The following is a 7,865-nucleotide window of genomic DNA, read 5'->3' on the forward strand; positions in this document are numbered from 1 at the left end:
CCCCAACATGCCCAGGTGTATGATGTTCCCATCCCTGTGTCATTGTGTTCTCATTGGTCAACACCCACTTATGAGTGAGAGCATGCGGTGTTTAGTTTTCTGTTCTTGTGTCAGTTTTCTGAGAATGATGGTTTCCAAGTTCATCCATGTCCCTGCAAAGGACATGAACTCATCATTTTTATGGCTGCATATATTCCACGGTGTATATGTGCCTTTATCCAGTCTATCATTGATGAGCATTTGTGTTGGTTCCAAGTCTTTGCTGTTGTGAACAGTGCCACAATAAACATACATATACATGTCTTTTTTTTTTTTTCTAAATGGTCCATATTTATTAGTACTCTGGTCAGAGAAGTTCAGACTCTACCATTTGGAGGTTTTCTGCAATTCCAGGCTGTCTGTTAGACTGTAGGCTTCAAAGCCTTGGCTTGTCATACTGGGCCAGGTTTGTGTGAGAGATAGTCCTACAGCTGAACCAGCAAAGTGCTGAGAGAGAAACCCAGTTCTCCTACCTGGTACTTTGTGAGTGAGAGATGCTGATACAGACTGGAAAGAAGAGCTGGATATCTCATTCTCATCAGGAAGATTGTACAGTTCTATGACTTGGGATATGTCATAATCATCAAAGTACAAAGCAGGAACTCAGGCCACCAGCTTCTCCCACTGAGTATCTTGCATTTGGAAATCACTTGTGGGACTCTCAGTGAAGGTAGAGTTCCATGCCCAATTGGAAGGGTCTAAGGGATGAGGAGGAAAGGAGCTATAGAAATCTGAAACCACAGGAGAAAAAGCATAAGAAATGATTGGATGTTCCCAGGGAGGTGGGCATATTCTTCTTGAATAGAAGAATTTGGTTTGGTTGTGTTGCTTATTGCTGCTGCCACTGCTGCTTTTTCCATTTGAATCACTGGTTCCTGAACCAAATCTTAACTGTCTTTATAGTAGCATAATTTACAATCCTTTGGGTAAATACCCAGTAATGAGATGGATGGGTCAAACGATATTTGTATTTCTAGATCCTTGAGAAATTGTCACACTGTCTTCCACAATGGTTAAAGTAATTTACACTCCCACCAACAGTGTAAAATTGTTCCTATTTCCCCACATCCTCTCTAGTATCTGTTGTCTCCTGATTTTTTAATGATCGCCATTCTAACCGGCATTAGATGATATCTCAATGTGGTTTTGATTTGCATTTCTCTAATAACCAGTGATGATGAACTTTTTTTTTTTTTGGTATATATCTCTTCTAGACAATATATAGCTGGATTTTGTTTTAGTACATGCTTTTTCAATTTCTTCTCTTTAACTGGAGAATTTAGTCTCTTTTTACTTATTGTGTTTAGTAATATGGTATTTCTATCACCCTGTTGGTGCTTACCATTTATTAACTCTTTCTATGTTTTTTGTTCAATTTTGGCTTATTTTGGATCAATTGTTTTTAAAAATCCAACTTCTCCTGTTAAATTTTGCAATGTTTTCACTGTTTCTTTTCCTTTAGTAGTTATGCTATAAACTTCAACATGTGTGCATAACTTATGAAGCTCTAAGTTTAACTGATGTTTTTATCTCCTGAAAGTACATCCTCAATAATATTCTAAATACTTTATTTTATTTTATTTATTTTTTATTATACTTTAAGTTCTGGAGTACATGTGCTTTTCTTCATATTTTTGTTGGCTGTATAAATGTCTTATTTTGAGAAGTGTCTGTTCATGTACTTTGCCCACTTTTTGATGGGGTTGTTTGATTTTGTCTTGTAAATGTGTTTAAGTTCTTTGTAGATTCTGGATATTAGCCCTCTGTCAGATGGGTAGATTACACAAATTTTTTTCCCATTCTGTTGGTTGCCAGTTCACTGTAATGATAGTTTCTTTTGCTGTGCAGAAACTCTTAAGTTCAATTAGTCCCATTTGTCTATTTTGGCTTTTTTTTTCCAGAGCTTTTGGTGTTTTTGTCATGAAGTCCTTGCCCATGCCCATGTCTATGTCTTGAATGATATTGCCTAGGTTTTCTGCTAGGGTTTTTATAGTATTAGGTCTTATATTTAAATCTTTAATCCATCTGGAGTTAGTTTTTGTAAAAGGTGTAAGGGATGAATCCAGTTTCAGGTTTCTGCCTATGGCTAGCCAGTTTTCCCAACACCATTTATTAAATGGGGAATCCTTTCCCCACTGCTTGTTTTTTTCAGGTTTGTCAAAGATCAGATGGTTGGAGATGTGTCTTTCTTATGCTTAAGGATACTAAACAGCACTTTAGTTTGGGGATCATTTTAATAGGAAGATCACCAACAAAGAACACAGGAATGGAAAAAAAAAATGTAACGTTAAATAGACTGTGTAAAGGACACTTGTTTGAAGTATGAGAGCTAAAACAAGAAAGCGGAGCATTGCCCCGTTTCACCTTATCTGGGAACATGCCTGTCTGACAACACAATTTCTTTTTCTACTTCACATTATGTGAATTACTAAAGCAGCCTCAAGTGTTGATTTTGGGGTCACAAAAAATTTTAGTCTGTAGGCAAATCTGCAAATATGGAATTTGAAAATCATGAAGCTCTACAGTATGTTGATGTATCTGTCATGTGAGCATTCCTCCTTCCTTTTTTGAGGAGTTTTCTTCAGACATGGGATGAGTGACACCTAACTGATTATAGAATTATTAGGAGGCCCTCCTCTAGGCCCTTCTTTATAGAATAATCTGAAGCAAATATCTTCTACTAAAGATATTTTTTGATTTGATTCAAGATTTTCCCTGGTTTTGAGAATAAAAATATTGGTAAATATGTTAGAAACTAATAAGACATAAATGGGTACAAATATGCAAAGGCAAAACCAGTAATCACATCATTTGTACTATCATGATGTTTTGACTGATGCCTATCCCCTTTGGTCAGAGTCAATTTTGGTTGACCAGACATATAGCTTTCAATATTGCTATGATGTGTTATTTTAAAAACAGTGTATATCACTTCAATAAGCAAGGATACCCATATTTTCCCTCCAAGAATGCATATCTTCATTATATGCGAAGTTTTATAAGTGGATAATGTAGCAATAAAAATATACAAAAAAGTTGAAATCAAAATCAGTAATTTTCTATTAGAATTAAAAAATTGAAAATAAAATGAATAGCTTACTGAATTTCAAAGTTGCATGCAGAAAAAGTAGAAAAAGAGAAACAAAAGAATCAAAACACAGACAGCTAAAAGTTTTATGAACCTGTTTACATGACATTCTGGAAAGGCAAAACGATAGTGACAGAAATTGGAATCATAGTTACAAACCCCAGGAAGTGGTTGTCAGAGGTGGTGAATGGGGGAGTGATTGATTACAAAGAAACTTTTGGACATGATATAAATGAAAAATTGGTGTACTGAACAGTATTAAGATTAAGGACTTCTGTTCATCACATGACACCAATAAAAGTATAATGTAGTCCACAGAATGAGAGAAGGTGTTCCAATACCTTCATCTAACAAAGGAGTTATATTCAGGATACCTGAACAGCTTCACTCAATAGCAAAAACAGACTTTGTTTTTAAATATAGCACAGCATATCCAAATGAACAACAAGCATAAAGAATGATCTAAATTAAAAAAAAAAAGTTCTAAATTATATCAGTCATAAATAAAGTGCAAATTAATTGCATGAAAACAACCACTAAAATTTTTAAACAAAATTTTAAAAATTATGGAAAATACCAAATGTAGGCAAGGATATTGAGCTACTGGAACTCTCCACTGTTTCATGGATAGTTCAACCACTTTGTAAAACTATTTGGTGGTATCCACCAAAGTTGAATGTATGCTTACTCTATATTCCTACAATTCTATTCCTAGGTATATATCAGAATATATTCTATGTGCATATTTACCATATAAATAATGTTCATCAACAGACATTTCATCAACAAACACATATCAGAATGGTCATGGTGACACCAAGGTTAATACTCTAAAACTAGAAAACACTCAATGATTCTGAATAGCTGATTGGACACATAAATTATGGTGTTTTATATGATGGTGGAATTCTATATAGCAATGAAAAGGAATTAACTAAAACTGTATGAAATGAAATGTTTGAATGTTACAAGTATATTATCGCATGAAAGAAATTAGAACAAAAAGGGTTTGTTCTATAGGATTCACGACACGTTTTTGTTTCTGGATGCAAGAAAAATAAAAATTATCCTTGTTGAGTGGTATTTAAAAGGAGTACAAGGTAAACTTGTAGAATTCTGGTAATGCTAGATTTCATCATCTAGTGAGTTCTCTATCTAGTTTTTTTCATTTCTTGTGAAAATTCCTCAAGCTGTTTAATATGATTTCTATATCTGACTATATATTATATTTCAACAAAAAGTTAAGAAAATTTGATTACTTATAGAAAAATGGATGTGTTCTGACAATTTAAAATTTTTCAAAATTTTAATATATTTCCTTTTTTCGTTTTTTCAAGATTAACTCAGAGTTTTCCCAAGCTTTTTTTTTTCTGTTTAAAGCCTTGGTTTTTAGATAGCTGTTCACAAGGTTCTGACTGGTCTGCTATTGGAAAATCTCTGGCTGTTTTGGCTCTCAAAAGGTCTTCTATTTTGTATTTGCTATTTTAAATGTTCTTGTCTTCCGGGTGTCCCTGTATTAAGGTGGAATGAAAGGTCAAAGAGTATTTCCTCTTCAGTTTTCTATACTTTATCAAGCTTACTCAAACCTAAGACTGTTTTACATGTAATTTGAGCAAACATCCTCATTAAGAACTATGTTCTATTTTCTAACAAGAAAAGATACCAACTCACAAGTACAAGTTTTCTAGAAAATTACATATCTTATATAGCTTAATCTCATGTTTGTTTTCAGTTAATTATGAGCCTCCCCATGATATGATGCTTGTGACACTAATCCTGTTCTAAATCTCTTAACAGGAGAGCCTCTGAAACTTGTGGACACTTCCCATCCCTATTTCAACTTTACCTTACTAGCTTGCAAACAACTGATAAATTACTACTTTATAAACTTTCTTATGATCTGTATTTTCATTGGGGATTTCACAGTCTTGTGTTTCATACACTATTTTTCAATAGACCAGCCCATTTTTATTTATTTTTGTTTTTGTCATATAGTAAACATAAATTAATTTAAAATATGCTTTATAAATATTTGATGCTAATAATATTACATGATCTGTCATTAAGAAAGCCAATTTCACACAAAACAGAGAAGGTAGTAATGTAATTTTCTGGGTGTTAATTTATTTCCCATGCTGTAGATACTCACATCTGGGCCTTCTGGGGTTTTTACCTTATCACCTATTAATGTTTACAATTTATCTCAGTAAAGTTTTTTGCAAGGAGATGTACACTGTGGTATGAGTAACTGAAAATAGCTCCCCATTGCTTCTATACTAACGGTTCCCAAGTATTAGTTGCATAAATTATGCTGGGTTTAAAAGATGGAAATCCCTATACCTCATTCCTGGAGATATTTACTCTGCAGCATTAAAGAGCATTTACCACTTCTCTGAATTATTCCCTTATTTCCAAAGCAAAATTTGGGGCACTTCCTACTGGTGTTTATGCTGAAATTTGTAGTTACTATTCTGTAGTTTTTCTATTATTTTTGTGTTTTAGTCATTTGTCAGCACAAGTCAGCTTCCTAGCATAACTGTAAAACTTGGAGGGTAGGAAATCACCTTGAGAAAGTCACCCATCATGCCTTTCAAGTTTAATCATGAATTCAGTAGCTCATTTTTAAAGAAAATTACTATTTTAGTTCTGTATGTTATCGGAATTGGATCAGGTACTGGGTTTTAAAAAACTGACTAGAACTCTGTCCCTGCCCTCAAGAACATAAAACTACTATTATAACTACTATTGGTGAGGAAGGAGACCCAGGCATCTAAGATCACCTCTTCCTTGACTTCTGCACTGCATTTCAATAGAAGAAAAGGCTGGCCAACTGGCGCCTCCTAAATCACCTTCCTGTAAATAGCAGGCATGGTGTGGAAAAATCTCTCCGAAAGACATTGTTTTTACTTAAACAAGATCAAGCCCCCACCCGACTCCTCCATCCGGAAACCAGAACCCTTTCATATGTGATTTCTAAAGCTGTAAACCCAAGACCTTTCATATGTGATTTCTAAAACTGTAAATCCAAGACACTTTGACTTGTAATTTCTAAGGCTGTGAACCTAAGGCTCTTTCATGTGTAATATCTAGAGTGTAAGCTAATATAAAGGCAGAGCTTCTCTTTGTTAGGTGAGCCTGGTGGTTAGACAAATTGTTGCCTTGCTCCCGGGCCATAATAAAACCTCTTCCTTCCTAGTTTGGTGTCCGAGAGAGGTCTGTTTCTCACAGCTGCCCCTGCTTCATTACTACTACCGCTACATTACCACACTGCTACTACTACTACTATATTACTACTGGTAGTAATGACCAAAAGCAACACAATCACATGAGAAATAAGGAAAAGCATTTATGGAGTCATTATTACGTGACTATTACTATGAGCATTTTGATTAGCACAGCAACTTGAGTTGGGAGCTACTAACCTTAATTTTCTCTTTAATAGAAGAGTGAATTAAGGCTCAGAACAATTAACTAACCATCTCCAGTTCCTCCAGTCACTTATCTATTATAGAGTCTAATAAATACAATAAATTAAACATGCTAACTCAGCTAACTAATAGACATAACTAATTCACATAATTAGTAAAAATTAGTTATGTGAGTAACAACTAAGAGACTATCAATATTGCCCAATGGTGAGGGCAGTAGGGGTGGATCAAGAAAAGCTTTACCAAGGATATGACTTAAAGAAAGTGCAATTAGTTACTTTCCAGTTGGAGAAGGGTTTAGATAGGAATAGAGGAGGATAGTATTGTATAGTGTAGAAAGAAAAAGGGAACTTATTAAGCCAAAGCACTGAGGTAGAACCACATTTCATATAAAATTTGAGGAGCCTGAGAATGAAAGAACGTGTGGTTATACAGAATTTAAAGGGAACTTGAAAGGGTGGTTTCAATAAAATGATGATGCAGATGATATTGGCAATGATTTAATTTCCGAAGATGAGATTTGTTGGTTCAGGATTATAGTTTATAAATAACTTTGGATAAAATATCTGTAAATCAATGGAGATTAAAAATGAGCAGATATGATAAAATTTTTCTCTTATGTTTAATCCTTAAGTGGCAGAAAGTTCTCCATATCTAACAGGAAGAAAACATTTAAAACTTTTAATAGAGATCTAACAAAAACTTTGTATCTAATCAATTTTGACTGAGCGTAGTAGCTTCAGACCTAGAACATGCTCTCTAAATCCGTAATTGAATACATGATGTTTTAGTGCAGTAGAAGGTCTATAGCTTTAATGCAGGATAGGTGAGTTCCAAAATTCTGACTTAGCCTCAGAGAGCTTTTGACTTCATCCAGGAAGGAATTCAAGGGCAAGCTGATGGTGTTAGATAGCAATCTTTTATTGAACAGTGCTGCTCCTTGTGAAACAGTTTAACTCATAGACAGTGGGCCCAGAGTCCAAAACTTATGGGCTGTTGGCAACTGTATTTACACCCACTTACACCCACTTTCAATTACATGCAAATTAAGATGCAAATTGAGGAGTGGGTTATTTAGCACTTTCAAGGAAAACGGCAATAATTTATGGGTCATTGCTAAGGAAAGGGATAATAACTTCCTGGTCGTTGCCACAGCATTTGTAAGCTGTCATGGTGCTGGTGGGAGCCTTTTATGCTGATGAGAAATGAGGGAAACTAGGAATTACTTTCATCACCATCTGCTTGTTTTTACCAGGTTTTTTTTTTTTTTTTTTTTTTTTTTTTTTTTTTTTTTTTTTTTTTTTTTTTTT

General features: G+C 34.4%; 1 pseudogene; it reads right to left on the bottom strand.

Moving 5' to 3' along the window:
- Positions 1-363: 363 nt before the first annotated feature.
- Positions 364-7,865, bottom strand: part of LOC108305853 — a 9,509-nt pseudogene continuing 2,007 nt past the window's right edge.

The sequence above is a fragment of the Cebus imitator genome, unplaced genomic scaffold (assembly GCF_001604975.1).
Source record: "Cebus imitator isolate Cc_AM_T3 unplaced genomic scaffold, Cebus_imitator-1.0 Scaffold3, whole genome shotgun sequence".
Lineage (NCBI taxonomy): Eukaryota > Metazoa > Chordata > Mammalia > Primates > Cebidae > Cebus > Cebus imitator.